Here is a 20,900-nt window from a genome sequence, read left to right on the forward strand (position 1 = left end):
GCTACAGAAAGGTTTTGAGTAGAATACTGATTTAGGTAGAAATTGTTTTAAGTTTTAATAGAATTACTCTGGCTGCTGAGGGAGAATAGATATTAAGAGAACTAGGGCAGATGTAGGAAAACAGAAGGTATTGTAATAATACAGTTGGGAGATAATGGCAGTTTGGATGTTGAGGTAATACAGTTGGTGAGAAGTTGTCAGATACAGGACATGCTTTTGTAGTACAGGGGAATTTGCCACCCCAGCATGCCACTTTCCCATAAGGATTATTTTCAGCTGAAGGTAGTTGAGAGCAGCTACAAGGATAGCTTACTATGTTCCCCCTATTTTCCTAAAAGTAGGACATAAATTTACAAAGGTTTCCCTTCTCTTCTCTCTATAAGGAAGAACAAAAGTTTATCACCAGAGACAACTTTAGACACTTATCAACCCAGAAATTGCACCAGAGGAACTGATGTAACAAACATCAGTTTCCCCCCCACACATAATTACCTTCTCAGCTTGCAGAGCTTGGAAGTCTAAAATGTTTCTTTACAAATATATTTTTTAGTGTTGTTAAGGATTCTTTATAAGCCTGAGTTCTAAGCCACCTCTTGAGTTACTCATCCCTGAGTTTCTTCCATTTATATATGAGATATACATGTTAATGAACTTCTCATTGTCTTTATCTTGTTAATCTGTCTTTTGGTATAGAGCCCCAGGCAAGAATCTAAGATGGGAAGAGAAAACATTTTTTCTCCCTGAAACTTTACAGATAGAGAGGAAGTATATTGATGGATTGGATGTGAGGTGTGGAGGGAAAAAAAAAAAAAAGAGAGTTTTAGCATTACTTTGAGTTTTTTGGCCTAGTAAACTGAAGTATGCAGATGTCAACACCTGAGTTGTGAAAGAATTTTGCAGAAGCAGGTTGGTAGGTTGAGCAAGAAGATTATTTGGCATCCAATTAAAAATATCAAATAAGAAATCGGTTATAAAAGTCTGAGGTTTCAGAGAAACGTACTAGTTATGGATATAAATTTGGAAGTTATCAGCATGTGGATGGTATTTAAAACCATTTCTACAACTGGGTAAGATCACTGAGGAAATAAAAACAAACAAATAAGAATATTATTTATAAATGCATCCCCAATTCTTTACCCTTCTTCAATTCATTCCCTTTCCGATGTGACTCCTTAGTTTCTTCCATCAAGAGATGGCATCTACTCAAACCCCTTTGAATAGGCCTTCCTTGTGACATGCTTTGGCCAATAGATTGCAATGGAAATGTCAAGCCAGGCCTCTACAAAACCTCATGTGCTTCTGATTTCTCTTTTGAAGTTTGCCAGTGTCACATGAACAAGCCCAGGCTAGCCTGCTGGATGTGGAGGATCACGTGGCTCGGTCACTTCTATTATCCTGGCCCACTAGCCAGCCAGCCTCCAGAAATGTGAGTGAGGCTATTCTGACCAACCGTACATTGTACATCAGACAACACACCAGCTGAACACATGTGTATGAATAAGCAGTAAAATCAACAGAGCCTGTCCCAGGTCAACAGAACCACTCAGAGGACATATAGATTCCTGGGCAATAATAAATATTGTTTTAAGTCACTGAGTTTGGGGATAGCTTATTACTCCAGAATATGAATCAAGGAAGGAATCCAGAGGGCACTCCAGTTGTTAAGGGATTAGGGAAATGAAAAGGAATCAAAGAAAACTAAGAGCAACTATGAGGGTTGGGAAAAATCCAGGTTATTCATGGTATTTTTTAATCTGGAAAAAGTTATTTCAAAGGAGCCAGAATTATCAACTCTGTCAAGTACTGTTAAATCAAGTAAGATGAGGGCTCCAAGTTGACCACTGGATTTAGTAATGTAGTAGATGTTGTTGGCCTAATTTCAAGATGCTTCCTTAACCATGTTGATGGAATGAGAACAAGGCAAATTTTATGAAAGACACTGAAGACTGCTACACAAATTTAATTATAAATTGTAAACTTTTGAAATTCTAAGGAGTCTCGTTTTAGCTGAGTCTGTATATTTTCTGGTATAACCAAAAGTGTAACTCTATTATAAAATATTAGAGTAAACAAAAATCAATGAAACCTTTAAATTGTTGTTATAGACAGATTTTATTCTTTATACATATAAAAATAAATAAGACAAGTTGTCTCTTGCTGTATAAACCATCATATATGTGACCTATGTTGTGCCCTCCATTTATTAAACCAAAGGACAGTTTCATGCATGACTGCATACCAGTATGTAAGTAAAATTCCAAGGGAAATTGTGGAAGGAATTTTTGAACAGTATTTTTAAGGGCATAAACGCATTTCATAGTTATTTTGCCCTGTTAGTTACATTGAAGATAGAACTTCACGTCTATGTATTAAAAATAATTTTCTAGGCCAATATAAAAAACATTTTGTATTAAAACTTGACATTAAAAGGAAATCATTTTTGTTTGTTTATTAACAGGCTTTACTTTTTCAGAAAGTGAGGTTGGTGGATTATTTAGGTGGGCTTTTGGTTTTTGTTTGTTTTGTTTTTGTTTTGTTTTGGTGATTTTGCTGAGCCTCACATAAGATTAAGAGAATTATACATCTTGAGTCAACTTTATCCCTTTTTGCCCCGGAGGCCATGATTCTCTTAGCTTCCTGCCTTCATCCCCCACCACTGGAATAGAGAACATGATGCTATGAGTCTCTCATTTGGTATTTAACATGGGTTTGAAGAGAGAATACTGAGGCACTGCTAGTAACCTCTGTGCATCCAGGCCCAACGATGGTCACAGAGAAATAATTACCGCCACTTCAAAGTGATTAAAAGCAGTTCTGTGCAAAGGGGAAGAACCATCCTAATTGTGCCCTAGGGAAGAACTGCTTCAGAGGGATACTTATGATTACTTTGAAATAGAAGTAACTACTCTGGCCCTCTCAGCAGGCTTCACTAAGTAGAAATGCATAAGCTCTCGTGGACTCAAGGGAGAGTATAAACTGAAATACCTAGTAGAAGCATTGATTTCTTAATCTCAGGAGGTAAACCCCTGCAGAACAAGATGCAAAAACAAACCATGTGATTTCAACTTCAGTGAGCCCTTTGCATTAAATCTAAATTAGACCAATGTCGATAAGCCTCAAGAAATGAATGTCCTTCTAAAGAAAGCAATAGCTTAATTTATAATTCTACCTAAAGTTTTCTCTGCTAAAAACAATCAAATAGAATAGATCCAGTGTTTTCTGTTTAATTTAATATAACATCAAATGAATGTGATAACTGACCAGTAGTGATTATGTATTTCAAAAGCACACAGTGACATTTACTTACTCGAAGCTATAGGAAAAGGTAAAATTTGTCACCCAGGTGTATTCTGGTGCCTGGAAGAAGAGTATAACTCCTGTATTTAACAGTGTTAAATGAGTTAAAAACTAGTGAGAGGCATTTATGTAAATAGATCTGATGCTCTAAATTTCCTTTTTTAGTGATAGTTTCCATTCTGACTTGATCGTTGTAATTTAAAAATACTTACATACTTAAATGCTGTTTTGTTCCAAACTCAGGATGTTACAGAAATTACATAAACTACAGGAACTATACCTGCTATTTAACTATAGTAATAAGAATCAAAACTGGTCTAATTCAAGAATGCTCTTTTGTATAAACATCCTGATTCAATAATATTTTAAATGCTTCTTTGAAAATATATTCTCAGATTATTAAAAATTCATCACAGCTGTTCTATTTGTACACTGTTATTGATTTTGAAAACGAAGAAAATAGAATTATGAGTGTTAGGGACACTGAAAATGTTACATCGGTCTTGTCTTTAAAAAGTAAAATTTAGTTTTGTTGCAAATCTTCTTTTGTTTATTTTACAAATTAACAGTGTCTGAAAATAGAAATTGCTTCCAATTTGACCTTCAGGTATAAAACCATATTCATAAGTATTACAAATATACATGTTAGGAAAATACCTAAAAGGATAATTTAAAAGTAATGTGTAGGTGTTTTTCTTCTTGTTTTAGTTATTTAGAAACAGATGAGAAGTATCAATGGAGAAGTTTGAAATGAGTTACAATTGGATATGTGTATAAACGACTATTTACTTGAGCAATTGGGACATGACTGTTGCAATTTATAATCACCTTTTTCATGTTATCACTTAGTACAACATTTTTCTGTTTTTACTACTTTTCTAGAAGGTTAAACAGTACTGCATGTTTTAGTATTAAAAAACCTTCTAGTTTTATGGAATTATAAAACACAAGTACAAAATGATATTTGTTTTCTACACTCTCTATTGACTATGCTAGATCTCTTATTTAAGTTTGTTTATCTCTCAGCAAGTGCTTAACAGCATAATACTATGTGGAATGGAATATGTTACTTTTTTTCCTCTTCAAATGTTTACTAGTTGCTGACTGCTATTGCAAGACTACCATATGGTATAAAATAAAGATTTCATTTCAGCATGCTACAATATGTTGTATTAAAGACATAAGGAGAGGAAACTTGGCTATAAGGGTCATAAAATTGCTGGAATGCACCATACAGAAAAAGAAGTTGTTACTGTGTATGTTGTCTCGTGAATATAATGATATACATTTCAATATGTGCACTAAATGAGATAGATTTAAAATATTTTTAAAAGATGATTTCCTTATGCAAAAAAACTCATAATAAAACAAGCAGTAAGGCTGGATATTTAAGTCTTAAAAGAAACATATTTAAGAACTTGGGTGCATTCACACATTCAACAAAATTTATTGATTACCTACAGTATAGTAACCACCAGGCAGAAAGATGTACAAACTCAGAATCAGTTCTCCAGGGGCTTATAATCTACTAATGGTGGTTGTAAACATATAATCAAATAACCTTAAAAATGCAGTAGGCTCTATTTTAGAAAACCTTTGAAAATGTTGTTCTATGGACCCAGAGAAGAAAGCACTTAACTCTGCATAATAATTCAGGGCAGACTTCCCAGAGGAACTATCATTTCAGCTGAAAGTTTTGTTTCCATTATTCAAATCCCACAAAATGCCAAATCTGTGTGTCCATGAGTTTAATAAAAAGAAAAAGAATGATTTCACAGCTTCTACCCTTGTACCCCTCCACAATCCATTTCTACAGAGCAGCCCGAGGGACTTCTTCAAAATGTCATCCTAAACAAGCCATTCTTTTGCTTAAAGAGTTTGTGGTCACCGGCTCTCATACCGTGATCCATAAAGCTGAACTTGTGCCACGTTCTTAATGATTCTATGAACTCAACCCTTCCCACTCTTCCCTTCACTTAGTCTTTCCTCTAGACATGTCTATGCTGCCCTTGTCTCATGTATTTAGAGACATTTCATGAAGGTTGTCACGTATCTTACTCCTTCACTTTATTCCAGTATCTACTGAAACATAATCTTGAAAGAGAAAAAACTTTCCTGGTCATCCTATGAAAAACTGAATCTTCTGGCCTATTGTGGTATAATAAAAAATAAATATTTGGTCTTTGTCCCCACTTTCTGGCACAGAGCTCATAAAGCTCATGAGGGCTCTGAATGATGGGTATCTTTTGTGGCTACAGAGATGATGGGAGCCCCTAGATAGCTTCAGTCTCAGGGTTGGTGTCCAGAAAGACGAAGCCATGATTCCAGGGTTGGAACTTTCATCCTCAATCCCAACTGACCAGGAGGGGTGAGGGAATAGAGATTAAATCACCGGCCATTGGCGATTGAATTCAATCAGTCATGCCAACGTAATGAAACACCTCCATAAAAGTTCTTAAACATCAGGGTTCAGACAGTTTCAACGTGGGTGAACCTTTTGAGTGTGCAGAAAGAGCAGAGACCCGGAGAGAGCATAGAGGCTCTGGGCAAACTGCCCACACCCTCCCATACCCTGCCCTATGAATCACCTCCACTTCAGGGTCCTCAGTTGTATCCTTTATAATAAGCTAGTAAACAGAAGTTTAGTGTTTTCCTGAGTTCTGTGAGTCATTCTAGCAAATTATTGAATCTAAGGAGAGGGTTGTGAAAATTCCTCATTTATAGCCAGTTGGTCAGAAGTGCAGGTGACCCGGGACTTGAGATTGGCATCTGAAGTGAGGGCAGGCTTATGGAACTGAGTCCTTAACTTGTGGGGACTGCACTAATGCAAAATAGTGTCAAAATTTAATTGAACGGGCTTCCCTGGTGGCACAGTGGTTGAGAGTCCACCTGCCGATGCAGGGGACGCGGGTTCGTGCCCCGGTCTGGGAAGATCTCACATGCCGCGGAGTGGCTGGGCCCGTGAGCCATGGCCACTGAGCCTGCGTCTCTGGAGCCTGCGCTTCACAACGGGAGAGGCCACAACAGTGAGAGCCCCATGTACCAAAAAAAATAAATAAATAAATAAAAAATTAATTGAACTATTGGACAAACATTTAGTGTCAGAATCACTATTCATCAATTCATTACATATTCCTTTTAATCTGTTCTGTTTCCTCTAAAGCACTTATCTTTACCTAAAATTATAGTAAAAGTGAAACCAAATCCACCTAAAACCAAATTCCTCTGCCAATTTTATTTATTTATTTTTCTATTGTTTTTTTGTTTGTTTGTTTTATTGAAGTAGAGTTAATTTACAATGTTGTGTTAGTTTCAGGTGTACAGCAAAGTGATTCAGTTATACATATACATATATTCATTATTTTTCAGATTCTTTACCCATATAGGTTATTACAGAATATTGAGTAGAGTTCCCTGTGTTATGCAGTAGGTCTTTATTGGTTATCTATTTTATACATATTTTTGTGTGTGTATGTTAATCCCAAGCTCCTAATTTATCTCACCAGCCCCCGCCACCGTGTTTCTCCTCTCGCAACCATAAGTTTGTTTTCAAAATCTGTGACTCTGTTTCTCTTTTGTAAATAAGTTTATTTGTATCTCTTTTTAAAAGAATATTCCACATATGTGTGGTATCATATGATATTTGTCTTTCTCTGACTTCACTTAGCATAATAATATCTAGGTCCATCCATGTTGCTGCAAATGGCATTATTTCATTCTTTTTTATGGCTGAGTTATATTCCACGTATATATGTACCACACTTTTTTTTTTTTTTAAACTGAATTTATTTATTTATTTATTTTTGGCTGTGTTGGGTCTTCATTGCTGCGTGTGGGCTTTCTCTAGTTGCGGTGAGCGGGGGCCACTCTTCATCGTGGTGCACGGGCCTCTCACTACCGCGGCCTCTCTTGTTGCGGAGCACAGGCTCCAGATGCTCAGGCTCAGTAGTTGTGGCGCACGAGCTTAGTTGCTCCGCGGCACGTGGGATCTTCCCAGACCAGGGCTCGAACCCGTGTCCCCTGCATTGGCAGGCAGATTCTCAACCACTGCACCACCAGGGAAGCCCTGTACAACACCTTTATCCATTCCTCTGTTGATGGACACTTAGGTTGCTTCCATGTCTTGGCTATTGTAGATAGTGCTGCAATGAATATTGGAATGCATGTATCTTTTCAAATTATGGTTTTCTCCAGATATATGCCCTGGAGTGGGATTTCTGGATCATATGGTAGTTCTATTTTTAGTTTTTTAAGGAACCTCCAAACTGTTTTCCATAGTGGTTGTACCAATTTACATTCCCACCAACAGTGTAGGAGGGTTCCCTTTTCTCCACACCCTCTCCAGCATTTATTGTTTGTAGACTTTTCAGGTTTTACCATTGAAAATGATGTTTGCTGTGGATTTGTCACATATGGTCTTTATTATGTTGAGGTAGGTTCCCTCTGTGCCCATTTTCTGGAGAGTTTTTATCATAAATGGGTGTTGAATTTTGTCAAAAGCTTTTTCTGCATAAAGTGGTATATCACACCAATTGATTTGGAGATACAGTAAGTGCCCTACATAAGGACCTTCAAGTTGCAAACTTTCAAATGTGCGAATGCGCGTTTGCATGTCCAATCATGTAAGTTAATTCATGTGTCTGGTGCACACTGTCACATGCATACATCCTCTACAAGTGGTTGTGCTTTTGTGTACTTCACTGTACAGTACTGTATAGAGTACAGTAGGACAGTATCTTTATTTCAAGCCCAGGATGTCTGAAAGCAAGTGTAAAAGCAGCAATGATGTAGCTGGTACTCTAAGAAGTGCCAAGTGATAATGATGGAAACAAAACAGAAGATAATTGAGAGAGTGGAGTGAGATGAAGAGATGGTAGACATTGCTTGTCCTTATAAGTATTATAAGCCTATTACAGTACAGTACTATACAGCCAATTGTGTTAGTTGGGTACCTAAGCTAAGTTTGTTGAACTTATGAACAAATTGGGCTTAAGAATGTGCTCTCAGAATGGAACTCGTTTGTATGTAGGGGACTTACTGTATTGAAAAATCTTTGCATCCCTGGGATAGATCCCACTTTATCATGGTGTATGATCCTTTTAACGTATTTTGGGTTTGGTTTGCTAGTATTTTGTTGAGTATTTTTGTGTCTATCTTCATCAGTGATATTGGCCTGTAATTTTCTTTTTTTGTGGTATCCTCGTCTGGTTTTCGTATCAGGGTGATGGTGGCCTCATAGGATGAGTTTGGGAGTGTTCCTTCATCTGTGATGTTTTGGAATAGTTTCAAAAGGATAGGTGTTAATTCTTCTCAAAATGTTTGAGAGAATTCTCTTGTGAAGCCATCTGATCCTGGACTTTTGTTTGTTGGGAGTTTTTTAATCACAGTTTCCATTTCATTACTTGTGATTGTCCTGTTCATCTTTTTCTATTTCTTCCTGGTTCAGTTTTGGAAGATTGTACCTTTCTAATAATTTGTCCATTTCTTCTAGGTTGTCCATTTTATTGGCATATAGTTGCTTGTCATAGTCTCTTATGATCCTTTGTATTTCTGTGGTGTCCATTGTAACTTCTCCTTTTTCATTTCTAATTTCACCGATTTGAGACTTCTCCCTCTTTTTCTTGATGAGTATGGCTAAAGATTTATCAGTTTTATCTTTTAAGTGAACCAGCTTTCAGTTTTACTGATCTTGTCTATTGTTTCTTGGTCTCTATGAATTCTTTCCTTCTACTGACTTAGGGTTTTGTTTGTTCTTCTTTCTCTAGATGCTTTGGGTGTAAGGTTAGCTTGTTTATTTGAGATTTTTCTTGATTCCTGAGGTAGGATGTATTGCCATACACTACCCTCTTAGAACTTCTTTTGCTGCACCCCATATGTTTTGGATCACTGTGTTTTCATTGTCATTTGTCTCTCGGTATTTTTTGATTTCCTCTTTGATTTCTTCAGTGATCCATTGGTTGTTTAGTGCCATTATTGTTTAGCCTCCATGTTTTTGTGCTTTTTACAGTTTTTTTTCTTATAGTTGATTTCTAATCTTATAGCTTTGTGTTCAGAAGAGATGTTTGTTATGAGTTCACTTTTCTTAAATTTACCAAGGCTCAATTTGTGGCCCAAGATGTGACCTATTCTGGAGAATGTTTTATGTGCAATTGAGAAGAAAGTGTATTCTGCTGCTTTTGGATGGAATGTTCTATAAATATCAAGTCTATCTGGTCTAATGCGTCATTTAATGCTTGTGTTTCCTTTTTTACTTTCTGTCTGGATGATCTGTCCATTGGTATAAGTGGGCTGTTAAAGTCCCCCACTATTATTGTGTTACTGTCAATTTCCTCTTTTATGGCTGTTAGCATTTGCCTTATGCATTGAGGTGTCCCTATATTGGGTGCATATATATTTACAATTGTTATATCTTATTCTTGGATTTATACTTTGGTCATTATGTAGTGTCCTTCCTTGTCTCTAGTAACAGTTTTTATTTTAAAGTCTATTTTACCTGACACGAGTATTGCTACTCCAGCTTTCTTTTGATTTCCATTTGCATGGAATATCTTTTTCCATTCCATCACTCTCAGTCTGTATGTGTCCCTAGGTCTGATCTGGGTTTCTTATAGACAATATATATGCAGATCTTGTTTTTGTATAGGATCAGCCAGTCTATGTCTTTTGACTGGAGCATTTAATCCATTTACATTTAAGGTAATTATCAATATGTACTTATTGCCATTTTGTTAATTGATTTGGATTTTTTTTTTGGTAGGTCTTTTTTCTTCCCTTCCTCTTTTGTTCTCTTGTGATTTGATGACTATCTTTAGTGTTGTGTTTGGATTCCTTTTTCTTTTTTGTGTGTATCTATTGTGGATTTTTGGCTTTCAGTTCCCATGAGGTTTTGATATAGCAGTGTATATATATATATATATATATATATATATATATATATATATATATATATATATATATAAAGAAGATTGTTTAAGTTGCCAATCTCTTAATTTCCAATGCATTATCAATATCCTGTATTTGTACTCTCCTCTTCTCATGATTACTGGTTTTGATATCATATTTGTGTATGGATGATTTTCTACCTTTACTTTATGTTTGTCTTTACCAGTGAGATTTCTCATTCACAATTTTCTTGTTTCTAGTTGTGTCCTTTTCTTTTCCACCTGGAGAAATTCCTTTAGGATGTGTTGTACAGCTTGTCTGGTGGTGCTGAATTCTCTTAGCTGCTGCTTGTCTGTAAAGCTTTTGATTTCTCCATCAAGTCTGAATGAGAGCCTTGCTGGGTAGAGGAATCTTGGTTGTACGTTTTTCCCTTTAATCATTTTAAATATATCATGCCACTCCCTTCTGGCCTTCAGAGTTTCTGCTAAAAAATCTGCTGATAACCTTATAGGGATTCCCTTGTATGTTATTTGTTTCTCTTCCCTTGTTGCTTTAATATTTTTTCTTTGAATTTAATTTTTGTCAGTTTGATTAATATGTATCTCAGCATGTTCCTCCTTGGTTTTATCTTGTATGAGACTTTGCACTTCCTGGACTTGAGTGTTTCCTTTCTTATGTTAGGTAAGTTTTCAGCTATGATCTCTTCAAATATTTTCTCAGGCCCTTTCTCTGTTTCTCTTCCTCCTGGGACCCCTATAATGTGAACGTTGCTGTGTTTAATGTTGTCCCAGAGGTCTCTGTGACTGTCCCGATTTCTTTTCATTCTTTTTTATTCTGTTCTTTAGTGCTGATTTCTACCACTCTGTCTTCCAGCTCACTTATTCATTCTTCTTCCTCATTTATTCTGCTACTGATTCTGCTATTGTTCATCTCTGTTTTTTTGTTCTTTAAACCTTCTAGTTCATTGTTAAACATTTCTTCTATCTTTTTGGTCTGTGGATCCATTCTTTTTCTGAGATTTTGTATCATCTTTACTATTATTACTCTAAATTCTTTTTCAGGTAGATTGTCTATCTCCACTTCACTTAGTTGTTCTTGTGGGTTTTTATCTTGTTCTTCATGTGGAACATATTTCTTTGCCATCTCATTTATGATTAACCTCTATATCCAAAAGGTTATTCTCTTGTCCAATAACTGTTCCTCTCAAGATTGAAGAGTATCAAAGAAAAGGGGTATCTGAGCAAGACCATGGGCCCCCCCCCCCTTACAAAAACCTTTCTGTGTTCCCTGTTTCTTGTTTGTAGGAAAAAGGCTTCAGCCTCCTAGACCTTCCCTGAGTTCTAAAGGGCAGATTCAAACAGTTACTAATAAGGGAAGGGAGGGGATGCAGAAACAAGAGGAGCAGTCCAGAAACAATAGTGCAGTGATGGGCAGGATCCTGGTTCCTCCTCAAGGGATGTTCATTGCAATATATCTCTCAGTGCTCCTAGAGAAACTAAGGCCCCTACCCAGGTGGAGGATGGTAACTTCAGGCTGAACACAAGCACAGGGACCCCAGACTGGTTGGAACCAGAAGACTGATGATTAAGACTCTGGGAAACTCAGTCACCTGTTACCACACCACCAACCAATCAGAGGAAGGTCATACACCCTGCAGACCTCCCCCCAAATTTTGCCTATAAAAACTCTTCCTTGAAAACCATCAGGGAGGTTGGGTCTTTTGAGCATGAACTGCCCATTCTCCTTGTTTGGCCCTTCAACAAACCTTTCTCTGCTCCAAAGTTAAATGTTTTGGTTTGTTTGGCCTCACTCTGCCTTGGGTACAGTAACTTACATTCTGCAACAAAAGTACTTTGTTGCCCACAGACCCATGATAACCAGTGATATTTCTGTCTTGTTCATCACAGAATCCCTGAAACAAGAAACAGTTCTTTGTACATATTAGGCATGCAGTAAAATTTGCAAATTAATATATGAATGAATTCATAACAGCTATCTGAGCATGGACTACTATATTGCCATTTCTTTTATCATTGTTCACATGGGATATAATAAATATATTCAAAGCCAAGCATCTGTTGTACAAGGTTGCATTAATCTTCTGAAGAAATGCTATCAAATGAAGGATGAGAAAAGGTATTTTTTGTACACCAGCTAACAAAGAATCCAAACTAACACAAGAATCAAACAAAAGAAGCCAAATATCTTTGAGTACAATTATCTTATGTGTTCCCTAAAAGCTGTTATTTTCATTTTGAGTTTTACAAAGTTCATTCCTTGCCCTGAAATAAAAATTCTATGACTTTCCCCCTTGTTTGCTTATAGGCTGTAAGATCTAAGTATCCCAGCAGGTTTTAGCTGCAAATAAAACGGAGAAAATTCCCCCCCATATGGTTTTTGCATTATCCATATGAGGGTAATCAAACAAACCAGCTAGGGAAATCAAAGGGATCAGCTGGAGACTTCCTTTTGCTAGAACTAAACAGACCAGTTCAAACAGTATGATGCTTCCTTGAAATGTCATTTTGCAAAACTAGCTCTTATCCTTTATGAAAATGGTGTATATTCAAAAGTATTAAAAGTATTAAGATAATTTGCTGTATGTATAGGCATATTTAAATGTGTTAAGTAAAATATTTGTAAAATATATTTCTGTTACCATTTTTGTCTGTTATCAGATTGCCTCTGCAGCACACCAAAGCCTAACAGTAGCAAACTTTGATTTGAATTCTTCATTTCCTTAGTGAACTTGTGTGTTGTTCCGGCCAACTATGGAAACTTTTAACAGAAAATAACAACTTAAGCAACAACATCTAAGACTGTAGTATTTTCACATATATAGCTGTCATCTTTTTCTATGCAGATAATTTAAAAGGTCTTTACTTGGGTTAAAAATAGTGTGCTGTGAGGGAGGAGAAACAATTTTTCCTCTACCCTTCTAGGTGCTATGGCCGAGACTCCCCTGTTATAAAAGATAAACAGGAGAAAAACACAGAATTTTAATAACATGTATTCCTCATGTATACATGGGAGATACCCAGGAAAACAGAATAAAATTCCCCCAAAATTGTCTATGCCACCATCTTAAATACCATCTTTAGCTAAAAACAAAAGAAAGCTCTTTAAAGTGGTGGGAGGTCAATTATGGGAGGTTACCAGGAAAAGCATGTTTAACAAGGGTAAGGTTTATTGTGCAGGTTTAAGGTGTTGTCTTCTCCATTGATGAGTTCCTGAAAATTTAGAGTTATTCTCTCCCTGGTACAGAAAGTGAGACACTCTTACAAAGGAGATTTCCCTTATAAAAGTAAATTTCCCTCACAAAAGGTCAATTTCTAATCTGTTTTCAGAGATTCTGCTGTGTCTGCAGCTTCTCAAAAATAATCAGCTCAAAATAATCCTTTTGCCAAAAAGGCACATTTTGGGGTAGCATAGTCTATTATTCTTCAATACCAATATTGATTTCCTACTTTTGATAATTATACTATGGTTATATAAGGTGTCAGCATTAGAGGAAACAGGAATATAAGAGAATTTTATGTACTATTTTTGCAACTTTTCTAAAATTAGTTTGAAACAGAAGTTTAAGATATAAAAAAGAGAACATTTTAGCTTTTATCTAGATAATTATTAGACCATCACATAAACCATTTATAAAATATATCCTAAAAGAGAACCATGAGAAGAGAAATCTAGGTAAATCAAGTTTTTCAGAAGTGTTTGTACTTCCAGTTTCAATCATGATAGAGTATGCAGTACTTGACTTTCTTTCTCACCATAAATAGTTATGAAACTAGAGAAAATATGAGAACATTTCTGGATATTAAAAAAAAAAACAGGACTTCCCTGGTGGCGCAGTGGTTGAGTGTCCGCCTGCCGATGCAGGGGACGTGGGTTCGTGCCCTGGTCTGGGAAGATCCCACGTGCCGCGGAGCGGCTGGGCCCGTGAGCCACGGCCGCTGAGCCTGCGCGTCCGGAGCCTGTGCTCCGCAACGGGAGAGGCCGCAACAGTGAGAGGCCCGCGTACCACAAAAAAACAAAACAAAACAAAAACAGGAAGAATATGACTCATGACTGCGGCTCCTAGGAAGTGAAAAATCCATGGGGAAAGCCCTATGATTTATCCAACTCTCTGATTGGGGGTATATATCTTATTGTGACAGAAATGAGAGAGATCAGAGCTTTTTAAGAGACTAGAATTTGTGTAGCTGGATCCTAAAAGAGGAAAGTGAATGTTTCTGAACTCAGGTTCAGCTGCTTACTGCTCAAAAGCCAATAATTGAGAGGTCAGCTTCGGTAGAAAGGAAAGGTGCTTTAATCAGAAAAGCGGGCAATCTGGGGAGAAGATGGACTCTTGTCCTGAGACCAACTTTGAAGGCTCTGCTCAGCCATGACAATTTTTAAAGTGAAAATGGGGAAAGAATCTCAGCGAATCATTGAGACAGGAGGTTGTGTTCTGCATCATCCTCCATTGCGTGCAGACTGGCTGAATCTTTCTTCAGTTGTTATCTTGCCCATGTGATCTGTCTGCAGGATTGCTAAGGGAGCAGTGGTGGGTAGAGAGCTAGTCATTCCTTAACCACTTAATTTTTCATTTTTACTTCTTTTAATCTAGGAAAGGAATCAACAGTTTAGACAAGGCATGGTGTGCATTCATGAGAGCGTAAGTCAGGAGTTAGGTTAAACTGCCTAGTGATCTCATTCTTATAAATGGGTTCTTTTAAGGTTAGAGGGGAACAGAAATGAGCAAACAGGAAATGGGCAAAAGAGCTGCTGTCAATTCCCCACTATCAAACATCACTCCATTTCTGTGTGATTAGAGGTGAAGATCTGTCTTCTGTAACTTCATGCTGACATAGGACACTGTATTCTCAGAGTGGAAAATGTTGACATAGGTCTGTAGCATCTCTTTGCTGAAAATTTTACTTGTCTGCTTACGTATAGGGGTAGTGCAAGCTACAATTGTTTTGATGCCCACAAAGATATAGATTATTATGAGTAATAATGTTGATCCCATTCTCTTGAGCCCAGTTCTTAGAACTGTGCTAGCCATAAATTTAGTGTTGCTCAAGATGGAGCAGCTGGGGGCTTCCCTGGTGGCGCAGTGGTTGAGAATCCGCCTGCCGATGCAGGAGACACGGGTTCGTGCCCTGGTCCGGGAAGATCCCACATGCCGCGGAGCAACTAAGCCCGTGAGCCATGGCCGCTGAGCCTGTGCATCCGGAGCCTGTGCTCCGCAACGGGAGAGGCCACAACAGTGAGAGGCCCGCATACCGCAAAAAAAAAAAAGATGGAGCAGCTTATATCATGGCTACAGTCTGGTTATGCATATTCTACTCACCTTCACAATAAACATACCATGTACAGTATTTTTATTCAAATTATTGTTATGTATATAATTTTACTTTATTTGTAGCTGATTTCCTTTACAAAGTGAGATGTATGTCTATTTCTGTATCCTTACTCTTTATTGACACATCCCTAAAAGAATCTGATTGAATGATTTTGTAGTTACTGGATGGAGACTTGAAGAACTTGCTCCTATGTAAGCTCCAGAAGATTCAGCTTTTTCCCGGGTTTGTGATACGTAACCATGGAAAGACTGATTATTGGATTGCCCATTTGCCCCGCTTCTGTTAATCCAGGATCATTTGGTATTTCTCAGTCTCAGTCCCTCTTTCTTTCTCTGCAGCGCACACATACACACAAATTTCAAAATTACCTTTCCCAAACCCGAATTCATACAAATAAATGAAAGTGAAAAGTAAAAATAAACGTGAACACACTAAAAATTATAAAGAAATACAAAACGTTGGGAAATTACTTTAATCCAGTATTATCAGTTTAAAAAGTAATTACCATAAAATTATCACACTGGCATAATTAAGAAAACTGATAATACAGATTGTAGAACGGGTATAAGTGTTAGGCTTTTCATATACTGCTTTGGGAGTGATAAACCGGCACAGCTCTTTTGAAAATCATTTTGGTTAAGCATATGAAGTGCATTCAAAATGTGCAGAATTTTGTCATTGTATTGATGTTTACTAAGAATATATTCACAGAAAATAATCATATGGACAAGTAATAATGAAATTATGTTTATTGCAGTGTCATTTGTAATGCCATGAAATGGAAATTACATTAATGACTAATAATGATGTTTGTTGTAGTAAATTTAGGTACATTTTAAAGCAATACTATAAAATGATATAGCATTCTTAAAATGGAAAAATGTTCATGATTTTCCATAACATATTTTTGTGGTCTTATGTGTCAGCCACATAACAGCATATAAATAGGAAGAAAATGTTTCCTGGTAGGTTCTGTATGGGCTTGGTTTATACTTTTTCCCTAGTGTAATTATTAAAAGCACTCCCCAAATTGTCCTATTTTACATGATAAATTTGGCCAACATACATATACATTAAAAATTCATAATAGTCATTTTAAAATGGTAGTATTATGACTAATTACTTCTCTTTCAACCTTGCTGCGTTTTATCATTTCTCAGCAGTGGAACTGTGATAGTATACGTATGAGAAGAATAAGACATTTGTTTTGCCTTTATAAACTATTTCTCTTGTTAAATGTTAATTCTCTGGTGCGACTTGTCAATTTTCCTTTCTTCTCTGTGAAGCACAGCCTTGCTTGACCCACATTAGACCAGCCTCCCAAGTGGCTAAACAGGTTTCCTGCAATTTAACATAAGTCATTGGCTGGCAATAGGAAAACAGAGAAACCTGAAATTTGAAAAGCATTTTATTTTCCAAGTGCACAGTTGTTAGGCATCTCCTTTCTTAATTATAAATTAAAAGAATGTGTACATGTGATTTAACATAAATTTAATCTCTTTTGGGAAGTATGTTAAGCAGCATGTATTATTCTCATGTAGGGAAAAAATAAAATTCTCCTGGCTTCATCTCAGATTTCTTATTTGATTTATATTTACCCTTGATCTGCGTACTGCCTTCCATTTTCTCCATCTCTAATCTGGGTATTATAGAGCTGGCTTTCATAGATTCACATTTAATATTATGTTAGAAAATATTTACGTTACATTACAAAACATTACGCATGTCAAAGAAATAATCAAATACAAAAGCAGGTGGTGGGAATAAATAAATACTCAGCCATTAAAAAAAAAAGCATGAAATAATGCCATTTGCAGCAACATGGATGGATTTAGAGATTATCATACTAAATGAAGTAAGTCAGACAGAGAAAGACAAATATTATCACTTACAAGTGGAATCTAAAAAAATGTACAAATGAGCTTATTTACAAAACAGAAATAGACTCACAGACATAGAAAACAAACTTATGGTTACTAAAGGGGATAGCAGCGGAGTCGGGGGCTGGGGAGGTGATAAATTAGGCCTTTGGAATTAACATATCCACACTGATACATATAAAATAAACAACAAGGACCTACTGTGTAGCACAGGGAACTATATTCAATATCTTGTAATAACCTATAATGGAAAATAATCTAAAAAAATATATATCTATATATAGATATATAGATATAACTGAATCACTTTGCTGTACACCTGAAACTAGCACGTGGTAAATTAACTATACCTCAACTAAAAAAGTTAAAAAAATACATTTTGAATTTACACATTCCTTCCTTCATTCAAATGCATATATTTGAGTGCCTAAATGTGGAAGACACTTTTTTTTTTTTTAATTCTCTGGGATTCAAAAGATGCATGAGACAAGCTACGCCAGTGAATGGCTCAAAATCTAACGGTGTACTTTAGATCTAAATATTGATACATTATGTATATGTGGGATTGATAGAAACTGTATGATTACAACTTAACATGTTGTAGTGAGGTGAAGTACTAGAAACAAAGTAAACTTGTTAACATCTCATACCCTGTAAGATATGCAATCCAATTTAAAAAAAAAAAAGTTTGCCAAAGAGAAAATGTGTACAAATAAGTGGCCTCCGTACCGCCTCAAAAAATGTTCCCTGGTATTGATAATTTTAAGGCCTGACATAGATAATTTAGCAAAAGTCAGTGTTATCTGGTAATAAACACAATTTCCTGAGAGGTCTGTTATTTTTCAGCCCTTCCCATGTCATTGTACCGAGTTTGTAGGTGACTAAATCTACTTGTAAGTTTTGTGAGTTGGGATAAAAGTATGTGGCACTGTGATGTATTCTGAGAAGCAATAATCGGGAAGATCATCTCTGTCCCTCAACAGTTGTGTGTCAGTTGGAGCTAATTACAGTACAGTGCATGTATGCACCGGATGGAATGGGAGGGAGCATCCTGCATGGGCAAGTATTTCTCTCCTGGAATCAGAGTTCAGAGAAAAGATAACCACTTCACTTCAGGGTGAAGTAGTGGTAGTAGGAGGTTTTCTGAAATATTTTTAGCCCAGGCAACTTAGGTCAAAGATATGAAATACGATCATATTGTGTTGAGGAAGAGAAGACTGTTTAGCACAGCTAAAGCTTATGGATGAAATGACAGTAAGAGCTGAGTATAGACCATAGTGGGCATTTGTAGTCACCTTGAGCCTAGGGGAAAATGTAGAGCTTCTCTTTGTAACCCGTAATTCTGCTGTCCATGTGTATCAATTAATCTTGTGACATCTATCCTTCTCACAAATTCTATTGTGATCCACTAAGATCCACAGGTCATGCTGAGCACAGTGATGATTTATCTCCCCAATGCCTTCAACTCTGGGGAAGGAGGAAATCTGCAGAGTAGTCCATACTCCCCACTTTATTGAAATACCATGAACATACATATTATGGCTTTTAATATTAAGGAACAAAATAATCAACAAAATAGGTGTCCACATTTTCATAACTGGATATAATATATTTATATAAAATAAAGTTGTGGCCAACCCATTTTTAAAATTCCAAATAAATACAAACCATGAACAAGAAAAATTAATATAAGGCTTCTCGGCTATTTCTCATCTTCCTCACATACACAGATATCCTAAGCATTTGACACCTTTTCTATGTCCCCATTTTTCTCTTTAGGTGCACTTTATTCTTTTTAATAGATATGTAAAATTTTGTTCTATGGATATAGTGTAATTTGACTGTTTAAATTTTGTTTTTTTGCTATTGTAAATGAGGGTACCATGAATTTCTTTATACACGTATATGTGAACATCTATATAGAAATTTGAGTAGAATAAAATAATAGCTTAGAGTATTGATGGCCATGTGCTGCATTTACTAGCACTTCCACTGGCCACTGGGACTTTTCTTGTCCCTATAAAACATGATTAGGACTTCTTCAATCTTAATCAAGCCTCAAAAATGTTTTGTTTGACCAGATGCATGAAAAGAAGAACAATAACATGAATAATTTTAGAAAGTTTGCCACAGTGGCTACTACTTCCTGTTTCTGTCCACCTGGACTCTAAGTCAACTTGTTACTGATGCCTTCTTTTGTGTCAAAGAAATCACTATTTATCTATCACCTAAAAATAAGAAGACTCAATATTCTTTGAAATACCTTTTGTTACTAAACTATATTTCTTACTTCGAAGACTGGATCAGTAAAATAATGCTCAAAATTTGAGGTAGATACTCTTGGAAGATTCAAGCTCTAGCAAACTGTCACTAAAGGTTAGTAAAATGAAGGTGCATCAACTTCCAAAAAGTTGAAGGTTTTTCTCCAGTAAGTAAAATCAGCATAATACTCTCATTATTAGTGTTCAAGGTTAAATAACAAATGTCCTAAAATTTTATTTTATACAGTTTTAAAAGCACTAAGCACCCAATATTTTTTCTTCTAATTGCTTCTTTTCAACATTCCATAGAGTTACATAGAGGATACACTGATATCAATTATTAAAGTTCATATAATTGTGTTCAATTTTTCATTATAATTATAATCTCAACATTTTAAAATTCCAAAGCTATAAATGGAAAGTTTAATTACCATGGTATTTAAAACTGGACACATTGCTTCATCTCCCAACATGATTAATAATTTGTCAGATATTTGTCTTCTAATGCATCTATTTGCCTAAGCCCATAAAATTTAACATAAAATGATCTTATATATTTTAAATAATTGCATAAGTGTTTATGGAAAGAAACTAAGGTAAAAATTTTTTAATTAATTATTTACTTTTGGCTGTGTTGGGTCTTCGTTGCTGCTCACAGGCTTTCTCTAGTTACAGTGAGTAGGGGCTACTCTTCGTTGCAGTGCATGGGCTTCTCATTGCGGTGGCTCCTCTTGCTGCAGAGCACAGGCTCTAGGCACGTGGGCTTCAGTAGTTGTGGCACGTGGGCTCGGTAGTTGTGGCTCGCGGGTTCTAGAGCGCAGGCTCAGTAGTTGTGGCGCACGGGCTTAGTTGCTCCGCAGCATGTGGGATCTTCCCGGACCAGGGGTCGAACCTGTGTCCCCTGCATTGGCAGGCGGATTCTTAACTACTACAGCCACCAGGGAAGTCCCTAAAATATTTTAAAAAATAGTTTTGTAATGAATTTAATTGATGGAATTGTTTTCTAGACAATTTCGTAGGTGTTCAAACAAGGCTATGTTTAAGAGCATCTTCATAATATTTCGACAAGTAAAAACAGCCTCAATATTCTTCAAAGTAGAAATGGAATTTTTTAAGTTAATTAACTTTACTAAGGACGAATTTTATACTTTAGGAATGGTTGGAATATTACAGAAAATTTGAAAATGGTAAAAGTAATATATTTAATATTTGACTAATATAGCTTATCT

This window comes from Kogia breviceps, chromosome 6 (genome assembly GCF_026419965.1).
Source record: "Kogia breviceps isolate mKogBre1 chromosome 6, mKogBre1 haplotype 1, whole genome shotgun sequence".
Taxonomy (NCBI): Eukaryota; Metazoa; Chordata; class Mammalia; order Artiodactyla; family Physeteridae; genus Kogia; species Kogia breviceps.